At 32.3% G+C, this 18392-nt stretch overlaps 1 protein-coding gene across 2 annotated transcripts in view; it reads left to right on the top strand.

Moving 5' to 3' along the window:
• The window catches only part of LOC127718442 (uncharacterized), a 63449-nt gene that overhangs the window by 25621 nt on the left and 19436 nt on the right, over nt 1-18392 (top strand). The gene's annotated exons all lie outside the window — the stretch shown is intronic.

Genomic DNA, 18392 nt, shown 5'->3' with positions numbered 1-18392 from the left:
TTATGTCACAAAAAAATAAGTCACAATGACATACATGGATTAGTGCTTGTTTCAGGACGTAATTATTTAGATAGAAGTTGGGTTGGTAATTATAAAACTTCCTTAAAAAGTGACTGTCAGTTCTAATAAGTGTTACTAAATATAAAATTCAGTATGGAAATGTGTCTTTTTAATGGGAAGTACCTTTTAAAAATCAGCTTCCACATTAATTTGAAAACTTACTATTTATAGAAATTTTGATTACAACAATCGTGTTCTATGGTCAGTATGGAAATAATTAAGAAGTCGTAGAAAATTTTAATTTACGTCCAGACTGAAGTATCATGTGAGTGTGTTATGTCTAAGACATGATTGATGAATGTTTTGTTATTTAGGTCACATGACTTTTGCTATTCAGGTCACATGACTGGTGTCAGATTGCACTATAGACCAATTTTGAATTAAATAGGTCTTTGGAAGCTAAGAGAAAGAAATCCTTTAATTTGGTTGATGAAAATAAATAGACACGCCTTACTTCAGCAGTCGGTCAATGAGACAGTCTCACAATAATCCTTTTTCAAATAGACTATTTTCATATTACCGACGTTTGACTCCAGAGTATATAATTTTCAACAGATTACTATGTGGTTAGACATTCTGGTACTTGGTTAATTAAGAGCAACTAAAAGCAGTAAAATCAATCTTACAATTGGTGCAATTTTGGGAAAAAAAATTATTGCTTTATGTTTTCAAAAGACAACTATTTAATCATTGGAAAACAGTTAATTTTTTCCTGAGTTCCAAAATGTCTCACCATAAGTTTAATTCAAGAGAAAGAATTAGGTTGATTGAAAGTGAAAAGACACGCCTGTCAGCTGAAGGTCAAGAAGACAGTCTCACAATAATCAGTTTCCCAATTACCAACTGTGTTATGAATTTAAGAATGAGTAAAAAGTAAAATAACAAAAATACCTAACTCCGAGGAAAATTCAGAACTTGTGAAAGGAAATGAAAAATAAACAATGCTAATATTTTTTAAAGAAAATACTGTTATCATATGTATTTTTTTTTTGGTTCTGATGAAAAACATATATTTTTTATTAGGGCTAAATCGTAACTATCCAAGTGAGTGATTCAGGCGCCTATTATCCTTTTTTTTTAAATCCTAGAGAAATTCATGATTTGAGAGTTATAAATAACTGCAGTGTTAATGTGATTAAAAAATTAAGTTTGCAAAAATCAAATCTTAGATTGCTGTAGTTAAATATAGGAAGAATATTGAGTATAGAAATGTCAGAATTAAAGCGCACAAATTTATAATGAAAACCATAAGTCTTTTTCTTCATCAAAACGAAAGCGTACAATAAGTACACATTTATAATAAAAACCATAATCTTTTTCGTCATCAAAACAATAACAAATCTATTTTTATCCACCACATAGTAAATATAGGCATTTTGAATAAGATAAAATTAATTGCAAAATGATTTATTTGATAAATCTTTGGAAGTCAGGTAATATCAGGTAGAACACGATACTGGTGGCATTAGTTTTAAAGTCTTCTTATTAATTATAAAATCATTTTTAGATTCTATAAGTCCAATGCCATGTGACCAAAGACTTTCACGGAGGTTAAACAGTATCGTATTTGTCATGCCATCACATTTTTGATATAAAAGATAAAGTCCTTTTCCATGTGACAGCCATCATGTACACATGAATTGTTTACCACTTACGGGTTCAAATTAATAAAATCTGTATTTTACTGGTCTACTAGCTGTTATTGATGAGCTAATGGATCCTAAGGTACCAGATTTCTAGTATGAACCAGTTGAACTTACATTAAAAAAGTGCCAGTGTTCTTAATGTTTTGAGAATTGACCTTGAGGAGACATGATGCACATGGAACGTGAGGGAAATTGCATGTTATAAAGGATGAAAAACCAAAGTCATTATAATCTTGACATGTGAACACGTTGCACAATAGACTGAATTTTCATATTACCGACTTTCGACTCCAGAGTTTATATTTTTTCGACAGATTAACTACTCTGTGGTAGGACATCCTGGTACTCAGTCAAGTAAGAGCAAGTTAAAGAAGTAAAATCAAGCTTAGAATGGGTACAATTTGAAGGAAAAATTAACTGGTTTTTTTTTATACGACAAAATCATAAAAAACAGTTAGCTTTCCCCCCTAATCGCACCTATTATATGTTTGATTTTACTTCTTTTGGTTGCTCTTACTTGACCTAGTACCAGGATGTCCTACCATAGAAAAGGTAACCTGTTGAAAAATTATATTATCCAAATTTAAAAGTCAGTAATATTAGAATAGTCTTTTGGGTGGTGGTGGTGGATTTAGGATAGATTCAGTAAAATTAATTCAAAACTTTTACAGACTCAGGGTACAATTTAGAGGTCTCATGGTTAAGGTCACTGCGTATGGAAAAGTTATTGGTAAATAAGATAATAGAAGACATTATAATTCAACAGTAGTACATATCTGAATATTTTGATAAGATTATGGATTTTCTTTTAAAAGAAATTCCATGTACAAGTGTTTATAATACTAAAACTCTAAGCCATTCAGGTATATAAGAAATATTCAACTTTCTTAAATTTGAAGTTTCACATGACTTTAAATAAATGTGTCACTAAAGAAAAAAAATAATTTACTGGCTTTGATTTTACTTGCAGTCTTTTATATTTGAAAATATATTATTTTGTGATTTTAAAATTTGTTTGATCACAAAAAAAAAGAAGGAAAATAAATATCAAAATTGCATACTATTTACCAAGTGAGCAATTAATTAAGACTCCTAGAAGCCTCTGGTTATTAAATATAACTTTGCCATGGAAAAATTTAAGATTGTCCTAGAAAACTAATTGGTTTAGTTGGTGTCTTATCTCGTCACTTCTTGAAAAAAAAAAAAAAGTTATGAAAGAGAATGATAAGGAAGTAAATTTAATTATAAATATCAATTCCTTGTACGGATTCTGTTGATCCGAGTCATTATCGATGAAACGTCAACTTCCCATGATTTATGAATTACTGTAAATTCAGAAATTATTGTGAGGTTTTTATTTATGCGAATAATGTGACTGTGTGAGTATCGCAATAATAAGAACTCGCATTCTGATATCTGTATGCAGCTTTTCCTAAAATCGCAATAATTAATCTCGCATTTATATCCATTCTTCAAAAATCGCAATAATAAAAGCACGCAATAATTTCTGAATTTACAGTATACTTAGTATATCATTATACATTATTTATATAATGAGAAATGTTTTGTTTGAAAAAAGGGGAGAAATATTGTTAGAATTCTAAGATGGTAAAAATCTGGGGTCATCATTATAGAGTTTATATTGGGAACACTTTAAATAATTTTCAAATTGCATATTTCTTTTTTGGGGAGGATTTGATCTAACATGAGGCTCCAGAAGGGGCTAACCACCATTAGGTCACAGTTAATGGTCTTGTTTAAAATTGTCTCTGGTCACCAGGTCACTTTTAGGCAAATTTAAGATAATTGGTTTGGAACATTTTTTATGGTCACAGGTCACAGGTAATTTTAAATAAGACATCAGATTTGAGCATGTTGGAGCCTCCAACATATTTGAGTTGCCTGCCAATTTAATATGAATGACAACAAAGAATTCTTATGTTGTACTGCAACACCACTGTCCCAGGTTAGGGGAGGGTTGGGCACCTACAAGCATGTTAAACATAGCCACATTCTTTATGTGCCTGTCCCAAGTCATGAGCTTGTAGTTCAGTGGTTGCAGTCAGTTCATATTTGTCGTATTTGTTTTTCGTAAATTTGTTTTTTATGGGGCCTTTTATAGCAGACTATACTGTTCTCACCTACAAACATGTTTGACATAGCCACATTCTTTATGTGCCTGTCCCAAGTCAGGAGCTTGTAGTTCAGGGGTTGCAGTCGGTTCATATTAAATTTTGTCATATATGTATTTTTTTGTAATTTGCTTTTTTATAAATCAGGTCGTTAATTTTTTCAATTGAATTGTTTCATATGTTTCATGTCTGGGGCCTTTATAACCAACTATACTGTTTGGGTTTTTATCATTATTAAAGGCCATATGGTTGTCTATAATTTCTTACATCCACTTCCTTTGAACTTTGGTGGATAGTTGTCACATTGGCAATCATACCACATCTCCTTATTTTTATAAGGAAATAATCTGCAAATAAAGAAATCACAATATATACTGTTTTAAAGTTACCCTTTCGGAGCACCTGAGATCACCCCTGGTTTTTTTGTGGGGTTTGAGTTGCTCAGTCTTTAGTTTTCTATGTTGTGTTTTGTTTACTGTTGTTTGTCTTTTGGTCTTCTTTTCTTTTTGCCATGGCGTTGTCAGTTTATTTTCGACTTATGAGTTTGTATATCCCTTTGGTATCTTTCGCCTCTCTTTTAAGGATGTTCGCTCCTCTTGGTTTTGAATTTTTGCCAGATATTCGGAATCCTCTGGTTTTATCCATGTAGTGCCATTAAAAATTTTGCCCACTTACCCCTACTTTTCTTTCCATAATTTGATTACATATAGTTTAAAATGTCATCTTTGAAAATCTTATAAAATCCTTGTTATTTTTTCATCATTTTTGAAAGAAAAAAGGTGCCAATGTTAAATGTAAGAAAAATCTAGAGAGAATTATTTCCCGCCAAATTTTCAATGGCTTGTATCTAGAAAAAAAGCACACAGACCCTTCATTTTTTTCTGGTTTTTTAGTTTCTTTATTTATATACAATCAATTTTTAACAGTCTTTTAAAAAGCATGTTATTTTGAAAATGAGTAGCGAAATCATCCTTAAAGTACTAGGTGAGGAAAACAACAGCACACTTAAATACTCTTAACAGTATAATGTTTATCGATTTGTTTACAGTTTCTTTATTTTGCAATCTTTCGTGCCAGAGAACTAAGAGGATACAAGGTCAAAATCTTTACCAAGGTGAAACACGTGTGGCATCAATTTGTAAGGTTTCTTTTGATTATAGAAATTTATATATATAACTGATCTGTTTTCAATAAGAGTTACGACTTGTACTTTTTTTACTCCTGGGAATTAGATTTTTCCACTTAATTCTGGTTTATTGTTATCTTTTAAATGAAGTAAATCCTATAATTAGTTATGAAATTCTACCCCAAAAAATGGGAAAAAGAAGAAAAAAGTTTTACATTTGAGTAAAATTTAGTGTGAAAATATTGCATAAATACTTATGATAGTGCTATCGAAAAAAAATGTTTTTAATGTTTTCTTAGCCATCTTATTGACATTTTTATCTCCCAATTTCCTTTTTTGTTTTTATTACCACATTAAATTCAATTTTCACATGACATTCAATTACTATCATAGGGAAAGGGCATTTTTGGTCTGATTTTGAACTCAAATTTATACTTTCAATATAAGATGTCCTTTTATATTTTTGATTAAGAGTTGAAATAGGACCCAAAAGTTAACGTGATATTTAATGAGTCATGTGACAGTCATGTCATAGTTCATTTTTGTCGAGACATAGCGATCCTACATTCCGTCGGCGTCGGCGTCGTCGTCGTCGGCGGCGTCCACAAATATTCACTCTGTGGTTAAAGTTTTTCAAATTTTAATAACTTTCTTAAACTATCCTGGATTTCTACCAAACTTGGACAGAAGCTTGTTTATGATCATGAGATAGTATCCAGAAGTAAATTTTGTAAAAAAAAAATTCCATTTTTTCCGTATTTTACTTATAAATGGACTTAGTTTTTCTGCCAGTTAACATTACATTCACTCTGTGGTTAAAGTTTTTAAAATTTTAACAACTTTCTTAAACTATCCTGGATTCGTACCAAACTTGGACAGAAGCTTGTTTATGATCATAAGATAGTATCCAGAAGTAAAATTTATAAAAAAAATCCAGTTTATCCGTATTTAACTTAAAAATGGACTTAGTTTTTCTGCCAGTTTACATTACATTCACTCTGTGGTTAAAGTTTTTTAAAATTTTAACAACTTTCTTAAACTATCCTGGATTTGTACCAAACTTGGACAGAAGCTTGTTTATGATTAAAAGCTAGTATCTAGAAGGAAAATTTGTTAAAATTTTGTTCCATTTTTTCCATTTTACTTATAAATGGACTTTGTTTTTCTTCCAGTTAACATTACATACAGTCTGCAGTTTAAGTTTTTAAAACATTTATTAGATTCATAAACTATCATGGATTTTTACCAAACTTGAACAGAAGCTACTTACAATCAAAAGATAGTATAGAGAGGAATTATTTTTATTAATTGTTTTCCTCATTTTTGTTGAGCCTGCGATTAACAGCAAAAGTAGGCGAGACACTGGGTTCCGCGGAACCCTTACGAATTTTTTTAAAAGTACAATGCTCTGAGCCAGATGGTAAAAAATAGATTCTACAACTGTATTGAGTGCGATTGCACTGAAACTCTCCTCACGAGACAATTAAGGATGTTCGAATCTCTGTCTCAAAATAACAGGCTTTTTAAAAGACTGCTATAAATTGATAGTATATAAATAACAGAACTAAAGAAAAGCAGAACATTACGACCCGAATATCTAACAAAATATTAAAAACAAGATCAGCAAATATCCTTAAAAGGTTTTCATTATGAAACAAGAAGCTTGCCAATATTTATTAATATTTTTATTTTGATATTTATTATACCCCAACTCTATTTTACCCCTGTCTGTCCGTCTGCTCTTTATTATGTCTGTGCCTCCCATTTTTCTCAGGGGTCACAAATCAAAGTTACTGAAATTTGGCATCAGGCTTTATGTAAGCAAAATTGTTATATTATGGGATGCATTTTTACTTTTATGACTCATCAACTTCCTGTTTAATGAATAATGATATGCTGTATAAATGGTCTTTCCTTGTTAACATTTCAGATATTTTTCAAACTGTTAATTTCATATACTGCTTCATGCTCATTTCAGTTTCACTCTAAACAAATGTCCCTTATTTTCTTATTCGTGGCCTCAAATGGAAATAAAGTATTTTTTAAACAAAAACTAAAAAACATATCTATGGGAAACAGCTCTCCTAGACAAGTGCAGAAAATTTTTTTTGGTCGAACAAAATCAACTAAGTCTTCAAATCACTTTGCAAACACACTCTGAAGCCACTGGATCATACATGTCTTACAAACACACTCTGAAGCCACTGGATAATACATGTCTTACAAACACACTCTGAATCCACTAGATCATACATGTCTTACAATCACATTCTGAAGCCACTGGATCATACATGTCTTACAAACACACTCTGAAGCCGCTGGATCAATTACAGGTCTTACAAACACACTCTGAAGCCACTGGATCATACATGTCTTACAAACACACTCTGAAGCCACTGGATCATACATGTCTTACAACCACACTCTGAATCCACTGGACGATACATGTCTTACAACCACACTCTAAAGCCACTAGATCATACATGTCTTACAACCACACTCTGAAGCCGCTGGATCAATTACATTTCTTACAACCACACTCTGAAGCCACTGGATCATACATGTCTTACAAACACACTCTGAAGCCACTGGATCATACATGTCTTACAAACACATTCTGAAGCCACTAGATCATACATGTCTTACAAACACACTCTGAAGCCACTGGATCATACATGTCTTACAACCACACTCTGAAGCCACTGGATCATACATGTCTTACAACCACACTCTGAAGCCACTGGATCATACATGTCTTACAACCACACTCTGAAGCCACTAGATCATACATGTCTTACAAACACACTCTGAAGCCACTGGATCATACATGTCTTACAAACACATTCTGAAGCCACTGGATCATACATGTCTTACAAACACACTCTGAAGCCACTGGATCATACATGTCTTACAAACACACTCTGACGCCACTGGATCAAACATGTCTTACAAACACACTCTGAAGCCACTGGATCATATATGTCTTACAAACACACTCTGAAGCCACTAGATCATACATGTCTTACAAACACACTCTGAAGCCACTAGATCATACATGTCTTACAAACACACTCTGAAGCCACTAGATCATACATGTCTTACAACCACACTCTGAAGCCACTAGATCATACATGTCTTACAACCACACTCTAAAGCCACTAGATCATACATGTCTTACAAACACACTCTGAAGCCACTGGATCATACATGTCTTACAACCACACTCTGAAGCCACTGGATCATACATGTCTTACAACCACACTCTGAAGCCACTAGATCATACATGTCTTACAACCACACTCTGAAGCCACTGGATCATACATGTCTTACAACCACACTCTGAAGCCACTGGATCATACATGTCTTACAACCACACTCTGAAGCCACTAGATCATACATGTCTTACAAACACATTCTGAAGCCACTGGATCATACATGTCTTACAAACACAATCTGAAGCCACTAGATCATACATGCCTTACAAAGACACTCTGAAGTCACTGGATCATACATGTCTTACAAACACACTCTGAAGCCACTGGATCAATTACGTGTCTAACCAACACACTCTGAAGCCACTAGATCATACATGTCTTACAAACACACTCTGAAGCCACTGGATCATACATGTCTTACAAACACACTCTGAAGTCACTGGATCATACATGTCTTACAAACACACACTGAAGCCGCTGGATCAATTACGTGGCTTTCAAACACACTCTGAAGCCACTAGATCATACATGTCTTACAAACACACTCTGAAGCCACTGGATCATACATGTCTTACAAACACACTCTGAAGCCACTGGATCATACATGTCTCACAAACACACTCTGAAGCCACTAGATCATACATTCCTTACAAACACATTCTGAAGCCACTGGATCATACATGTCTTACAACCACACTCTGAAGCCACTGGATCAATTACGTGTCTTACAAACACACTCTGAAGCCACTGGATCATACATGTCTTACAACCACACTCTGAAGCCACTAGATCATACATGTCTTACAACCACACTCTGAAGCCACTGGATCATACATGTCTTACAAACACACTCTGACGCCACTGGATCATACATGTCTTACAAACACACTCTGAAGCCACTAGATCATACATGTCTTACAAACACACTCTGACGCCGCTGGATCATACATGTCTTACAAACACACTCTGAAGCCACTGGATCATACATGTCTTACAAACACATTCTGAAGCCACTGGATCATACATGTCTTACAAACACACTCTGAAGCCACTGGATCATACATGTCTTACAAACACACTCTGAAGCCACTGGATCAATTACGTGTCTTACAAACACACTGAAGCCACTGGATCATACATGTCTTACAAACACACTCTGAAGCCACTGGATCATACATGTCTTACAAACACACTCTGAAGCCACTGGATCAATTACGTGTCTTACAAACACACTCTGAAGCCACTGGATCATACATGTCTTACAAACACACTCTGAAGCCACTGGATCATACATGTCTTACAAACACACTCTGAAGCTACTACATCATACATGTCTTACAAACACACTCTGAAGCCACTAGAACATACATGTCTTACAACCACACTCTGAAGCCACTAGATCATACATGTCTTACAACCACACTCTGAAGCCGCTGGATCAATTACATGTCTTACAAACACACTCTGAAGCCACTGGATCAATAACGTGTCTTACAAACACACTCTGAAGCCACTAGATCAAACATGTCTTACAAACACACTCTAAAGCCACTAGATCATACATGTCTTACAACCACACTCTGAAGCCACTGGATCATACATGTCTTACAAACACACTCTGAAGCCACTGGATAATACATGTCTTACAAACACACTCTGAAGCCACTAGATCATACATGTCTTACAACCACACTCTGAAGCCACTGGATCATACATGTCTTACAAACACACTCTGAAGCCGCTGGATCAATTACGTGTCTTACAAACACACTCTGAAGCCACTGGATCAATTACGTGTCTTACAAACACACTCTGAAGCCACTAGATCAATTACGTGTCTTACAAACACACTCTGAAGCCACTGGATCATACATGTCTTACAAACACACTCTGAAGCCACTAGATCATACATGTCTTACAACTACACTCTGAAGCCACTAGATCATACATGTCTTACAAACACACTCTGAAGCGACTGGATAATACATGTCTTACAAACACACTCTGAAGCCACTGGATCATACATGTCTTACAAACACACTCTGAAGCCACTGGATCATACATGTCTTACAAACACACTCTGAAGCCACTGGATCATACATGTCTTACAAACATATTCTGAAGCCACTAGATCATACATGTCTTACAAATACACTCTGAAGCCACTAGATCATACATGTCTTACAACCACACTCTGAAGCCACTGGATCATACATGTCTTACAAACACACTCTGAAGCCACTAGATCATACATGTCTTACAAAGACACTCTGAAGCCACTAGATCATACATGCCTTACAAAGACACTCTGAAGCCACTGGATCATACATGTCTTACAAAGACACTCTGAAGCCACTGGATCATACATGTCTTACAAACACACTCTGAAGCCACTGGATCATACATTTCTTACAAACACACTCTGAAGCCACTGGATCATACATGTCTTACAAACACACTCTGAAGCCACTGGATCATACATGTCTTACAAACACACTCTGAAGCCACTGGATCATACATGTCTTACAAACACACTCTGAACTCACTAGATCATACATGTCTAGCAAACACACTCTAATCACTGGATCAATTACATGTCTTATAAACACATTCTGAAGCCACTAGATCATACATGTCTTACAAACACACTCTGAAGCCACTAGATCATACATGTCTTACAACCACACTCTGAAGCCACTGGATCATACATGTCTTACAAACACACTCTGAAGCCACTGGATCATACATGTCTAACAAACACACTCTGAAGCCACTGGATCAATTACGTGTCTTACAAACACACTCTGAAGCCACTGAATCAATTAATGTCTTACAAACATATTTATAAAGAAATATACTAAAAATTTGTTTATTATCTATCTATAAAACAATATCTAAATAATGTCCTTTTAAGATATGCAGAAAAAATGTAATGCGTTAGAATAATTAAAAAATTTATACTAAAACATTCACATCGATGGGTGGGGGTAGAAAAACTTTACTGCACTAAGACTGAGCTTCAAATGGTCAAAATATGAAAATGTATTTTCAGTGTAAACTTTCAATGACCACATGCAGTCCTAATGCTATCATACAAAGAAACTTTTTAAACTCTTAACTATGCTAAGGTGACTTATTGTTATGCTAAGATAATTTAAATATTATAGTAAACATGAACACATGTTTGCCATATAACAACAAATCCATGTGCTATTGATAGTTAATAAATACATTTATTGTTTTTGACTTTCCTTGAAACAATTTCAGTTTTACTTTTCAAATTGCCAATTTCATGCACTTGCTAATTTGAATATCACCCACTAAACTGCCTTTGTCCTATTTTCCCAGTTGATATTGAAGTAGTTTTTTTAAATTGTCAATTTCATAAACTTTCTAATTTGCATTTCAATGTTGTTTAAATGAAATTGACGATTAAGTCAGCACAATTGTCAGCTTCCTTGACTTAATTTTCCTTACTGAACAGCTGAACTTAGTGTTTACAGTCAGTCACTTATGAGTTTGCAATTGAAATATGGGTTTGAGCAAAAGTTGTTTTAATAATGCAAAATTTTCTTGCATTTTATAATCTAATTTAATTTCATCAAAAGTGTTTAGAAAAAAATAGGTGACCAGTTGCCTACTTTTCTCTTATCTTCAATTTTTTTCTACCCTTCATTCTGCACTTTTTCCTTTTATTCTCTATTCTGTAGGCTCCTTCTAGACCCTCAGATAAGTGCTCCAATTCCATTTTAACACTTTTGAGGGATTCAAATTGTATTTAAAACAAGGATTTAAGAGTGAGGCGGGGGAAATCCCAGAATTATCAGAAAATTTGGAAACCCATTAGAAATTAATATATTGTAATATAAGGTGACGTATTCTAAATGTCATTGAGAATGTAACCAAAAAAACAAACAATAAAAAAAGGACATATTTGCTGCTCACATTTTCAAGTTTTCTTTATATTTTGTGACTCCTCTAGCTTTTCCTAATCAATGTTTATAAAGTTTTTGACCATGAGCTACCCTTATATTTTTCAATATATTTTTTTTTAATTTACACTTTTGACAAAATATTTTTCTTGTTATGCTTATAACATTTTTATTGACAGTTTGATTTTTCATTTCTTATATAACATTTTTATTGACAGTTTGATTATTTCATTTCTTATATAACATTTTAATTTGAAAAACCCAGACACCTTCTTTTCCCACTACAAAGTGTAATATTTAAACACAATTTCCTTATATAAAATTTTCATTTGAAAAGCCCAAAGACAATTTTTTCCCACTAAAAAGTGTGATATTTAAAAAACACACACAGCTCTATTTATTTTATAATTCAGTTTAATGACCTTTAGATCTTATTTTGAAAAAAGAGTTCATTCATTTTTCTTTTTTTTTTCAAATTACATCATGCACATGTATTCTGCATTTAATGACGGAAAAATATGATTAATTGATTGTTGGTCACTTAATGTCCAGTGGCAAATATTTCATGCATTTTCAGGACAAAATATGAGAATAAAGATCTAATATATTAAATTGTGAGTATGTTTGGTAAACAGGCAGTTTAAAAAAAAACTCACACAAATGAAAACTAAAATCTGATGGGTTGTATCTGTTGGAATGATATATAATGTATAAAAAAGTCTAATAAATTGTTGAACATGTAGCAATTACTTAACTTTGATGAAAAATTGTGTTATTTAACAACATTTAACTTGTAAAGTTAAGACATTTGAGATGAGGCCTAATGAAAAGTTAAACAGTTATCCATTTTTGCAAGTTCGTTGCTCTTAATTATATTTGAAGTTAAATAGTGGAAGAAATGACATCGGACGACAATTTTGTCATCTGACAAGCAGACATGTGTCAAGGACTCTAGGTCATAGTATCTTTGATGAGATCATGTTAGTGTTTTAACGGATGGAGACTTTGACAGAATCTTCAGCAAACAATTCATGGTGAGATTTCAGGGAACAGCATGGATGGATTGGTGTTTAAATATCATATGTGAGGGTATGGATGGGGGTCCTGCATTTCTGTATTCTTTAATTAGTTCAGTAACTTTTCTCCATTCTTTATGTTTTTTACCCATTATTCTCTATTCTTTATATCTTAACACACCATTATTCTCTACTCTTTATTTCTTTGCCCCATTTTCTCTTTTCTTTATATTTTTTTGGCTATTTCTACACTTTTTGTCAATTATTCTCTATTCTGTAAACCACATCTACACCCTCATATGAGGTTGGTAAGGGTAATCACTGATGAGCGAAGTTAGTCGGAGAGTTATCTTCCTTTAATTAAAGAAGAGTTGCAAAAAAAAGAACAAAATCTTATGAAACTATTTCTATGCACACATGTTCTTCGATTAATGCAATATCCTTCATTAGGTACACTGAAGGTCAAATTTTGAAAAGCCAAAATTATAAGATGTTGAGAGCAAAAAAAAACGAAAGGGTCAGGGATTTTTAAACTTTCGTTTTATAACAATTTCATAATTTTATGAAAGACAAAATGTATAATTTAAATCATTTCAATTCAGAAGCACTAGCTACTAAAAGTGTTAGGAAGAGGCTGTTGTTTATAACCGAGAGGACTCAAATCATTTGATATTTTATCCTTTGGTATTGACTCCTTGCTTTGGTACCCAATATTAAATGGTTCTAGAAACAGTAACAATGTGTACTTTTATTGACTATCAATTTTATATCCTTATTCCAACAATTTGTTTATTACTATCCATGCATGCATCCATCAGAGTGATGTAGATTGAAACAAGTTGCATTTGTTTTCACTCAAAATTTAACAAAATACAAATTTAAAGAATATTTCATTCAATCCTTTTATGACTTTTTATGTATTTTGACATTTAAAGGCAATTCAAGTTAAGCTAAGGTTTCGTCAAAGAGTGGCACTCATTTCAGCTCTTGTCATTCAGTTTTATGCGTTACAATAATTTAAAAATTAATACAAAAACATTCATATCAATGGGGGGGGGGGGGGGGGGGGGGGAAACTTTACTGCACTAAGACTGAGCTTCAAATGGTCAAAATATGAAAATGTATTTTCAGTGTAAACTTTCAATTACCACATGCAGTCCTAATGCTATCATACAAAGAAATTTTTTAAACTCTTAACTATGCTAAGGTGACTTATTGTTATGCTAAAATAATTTGAATATTATAGTAAACATGAACACATGTTCACTATATAACAACAAATCCATGTGCTATTGATAGTTAATAAATATATTTATTGTTTTTGACTTTCCTTGATAACAATTTCAGTTTTACTTTTCAAATTGCCAATTTCATGCACTTGCTAATTTGAATATCACCCACTAAACTGCCTTTGTCCTATTTTCCCAGTTGATATTGAAGTAGTTTTTTTAAATTGTCAATTTCATAAACTTGCTAATTTGCATTTCAATGTTGTCTAAATGAAATTGATGATTAAGTCGGCACAATTGTCAGCTTCCTTGACTTAATTTTCCTTAATGAACAGCTGAACTTAGTGTTTACAGTCAGTCACTTATGAGTTTGCAATTGAAATATCGGTTTGAGCAAAAGTTGTTTTAATAAAATTAATGCCAAATTTTCTTGCATTTTATAATCTAATTTAATTTCATCAAAATTGATTAAAAAAAACAGGTGACCGAATGCCTACTTTTCTCTTATCTTCAATTTTTTTCTACCCTTCATTCTGCACTTTTTCCTTTTATTCTCTATTCTGTAGGCTCCTTCTAGACCCTCATATAAGTGCTCCAATTCCATTTTAACACTTTTGAGGGATTCAAATTGTATTTAAAGCAAGGATTTAAGAGTGAGGCGGGGAAATCCCAGAATTATCAGAAAATTTGGAAACCCATTAGAAATTAATATATTGTAATATAAGGTGACGTATTCTAAATGTCATTGAGAATGTAACCAAAAAACAAACAATAAAAAAAGGACATATTTGCTGCTCACATTTTCAAGTTTTCTTTATATTTTGTGACTCCTCTAGCTTTTCCTAATCAATGTTTATAAAGTTTTTGACCATGAGCTACCCTTATATTTTTCAATATATTTTTTTTTAATTTACACTTTTGACAAAATATTTTTCTTGTTATGCTTATAACATTTTTATTGACAGTTTGATTTTTCATTTCTTATATAAAATTTTTATTGACAGTTTGATTATTTCATTTCTTATATAACATTTTTATTTGAAAAACCCAGACACCTTCTTTTCCCACTAAAAAGTGTGATATCTAAAAAACACACACACAGCTCTATCTATTTTATAATTTAGTTAAATGACCTTTAGATCTTACTTGGAAAAAAGAATTCATTCATTCATTAATTCTTTTTTTTTCAAATTACATCAAGCACGTGTATACTGCATTTAATGACGGAAACATATGATTGATTGATTGTTGGTCACTTAATGTCCAGTGGCAAATATTTCATGCATTTTCAGGACAAAATATGAGAATAATGATCTAACATATTAAGTTGTGAGTATGTTTGGCAAACAGGCAGTTTAAAAAAAAAACTCACACAAATGAAAACTAAAATCTGATGGGTTGTATCTGTTGGAATGATATATATAATGTATAAAAAAGTCTAATAAATTGTTGAACGTGTAGCAATTACTTTACTTTGATGAAAAATTGTGTTATTTAACAACATTAAACTCGTAAAGTTAAGACATTTGGGTTGAGGCCTAATGAAAAGTTAAACCGTTTTCCATTTTTGTAAGTTCGTTGCTCTTAATTATATTTGAAGTTATATAGTGGAAAAAATGACATCAGACGACAATTTTGTCATCCGACAAGCAGACATGTGTCAAGAACTCTAGGTCATAGTATCTTTTATGAGATCATGTTCATGTTTTAATGGATGGAAGGAAACTTTGACAGAATCTTTGGTGAAAAAGGAAGAAGCTGTTGTTTATATCTGGGAGAACTCAAATCATTTGATATTATATCCTTTAATTGTTATTGGCTCTGCTCTGGTACCCATTATTAAATGGTTTTAGATACAGTAACAATGCAATCTAGCATTCACTATCAATTTTATATCCTTTAACAATTTGTTAAGTTACTATCCATGTATGCATCCATCTATGTGAGCGATGTAGATTGATACAAGTTGCATTTGTTTTCACTCAAAATTTAACAATATACAAATTTAAAAGAATATTTCATTCAATCCTTTTATCACTTTTTATGTATTTTGACATTTAAAGGCAATTTAAGTTAAGCTAAGGTTTCGTCAAAGAGAGGCACTCATTTCAGCTCTCGTCATTCAGTTCTACTTTAAAACATATAACATGTGAATTTGCCAAGCATGTCATAAGAGTTTTTGTCTTATTAAAGTACGCCAAGAATTAATTAACTTTTGATAAATTAGTTAGGCCACAGTGGAATGTCATTGAATGGTTCAATCTACATGTAGCTTAATTCTATTTACAGAGCTAACATTAAACTTACGAAAAATAATTAATTTATAAGACGGGATTTTATAATCAACATTTTGTAAAGTGTCATAACGCTTTGTATCAGAGATTGCAGTTCCTTCATGTAAAAAAAATTAGTTATTTATAAGACAGGGGATTTGATAACCAACATTTTGTGAAATATCATAATGCCTTGTGTCAGAGATTGCAGCACAGTCATGTGAAAATTGATCACATTATATAATTCTTGCATTGTTACAAAACAGTTGTCGTGTGCAGAGAACATTTATTCAAAACGATGCAGACAGATTTGTCACAGAGTTTGTTTTTTTTTGGACGCTAAAGAGATTGAGAGAAGACTTATTTGATAATTTGAGTTTGATCTTCTATGCATGCTTCTAATGTTGTTATGGAAAAGGAATGGCGTGAAAATAACATTACAGGGATCGACAAGAGTTGAAATTAAACAAATCTAGAAATTAAAATTGATACTATAAATCAGAAGAGAATTAGTTAAGAAACAAATTTAGCTAAAAATATTGATAGGTTTATTAATGGAACTCCTTTTAGAGATATCTAATTTTTTTTTAAACGGTGGGAAAAGGCTGACTCAGACTTTTACATTTTATTTGCATTGATATTTTTGGGTCTCAAATTGAAAGAAAAGAAATCTAGAATTTGCTTGAATATTGGTATTAATGACCTTTTATGAGCTATTGAAGTATTATATGAAAAGAAAAATGGGTGTTATGGGGCAAAATATTTTAACCTGTATCATAGGAAAAAAACCAAGGAGTTCGAACATCTGACACAAATTCCTAAACCTCATCTAAGTAGGTATATGATGGTTAAAAGACGAATTTTGACCAATTTTCGTGATAAAATAATTATCACAAGAATTATAAAATATAGAAAACAACTATAAACAGCAAAAATTGATTAGCAATACATTTGTAGGCCACAGTGGCCTAACTAATTTATCAAAAGTTAATTAATTCTTGGCGTACTTTAATAAAACAAAAAACTCTTATGACATGCTTGGCAAATTCACATGTTATATGTTTTAAAGTAAAACTGAATGACGAGAGCTGAAATGAGTGCCACTCTTTGACGAAACCTTAGCTTAACTTAAATTGCCTTTAATGATATACAAAATAGCTGATATGACCTTAAGGAGTTGTTGCACTTAAATGATAATTTTTGACTTATTTTTGTATTTTTGAATGTTCTCAAAAACAATAATAGATAGGTACAAACTGCGCACTGCAAAAATTATCAGCATTACATGATTTATAAATAAAACACAACTGATTGAAATAAAGGTAATAATTATATCAAAATGGCATATCTTTAGGGATCATAGATTTATTCTTACAAATGCTCGGAGCTTTTTAAGTAGGCTCTTCTCAGCAGTTTATGTGACAATAATTTTCATGATCCATTAAGATGTCAATCAAATCTATAGCACTTCTATAAAGAGGAAAGTAAAGCATTATAGAGGAAGCTCAATTAACACCTGTGTACACATCTGGTCTTACAAAAATTACATGTTGTGTATTAAAACACTGCAGATAGTTTTGTCAGTGTTGTTTTGAGAATCAGAAATGTGCAGTACCTTTAGCACTCATTGTCCATAGTCACATCTCAAGACTTAGGGAGCTGCCATTTGATTTTTATGGGGGGGCTAGGATGAAAAATTTTGTCCTGCATTTTTTTTTAGTTGTAATCTCTGTCCTGCATTTTTATTTTTCACTCTATTCGGT

This window comes from Mytilus californianus, unplaced genomic scaffold (assembly GCF_021869535.1).
Source record: "Mytilus californianus isolate M0D057914Y unplaced genomic scaffold, xbMytCali1.0.p SCAF_10, whole genome shotgun sequence".
NCBI lineage: Eukaryota > Metazoa > Mollusca > Bivalvia > Mytilida > Mytilidae > Mytilus > Mytilus californianus.
The sequence above is the reverse complement of the archived record's forward strand: the minus strand, read 5'-3'. Positions and strand labels throughout refer to the sequence as shown.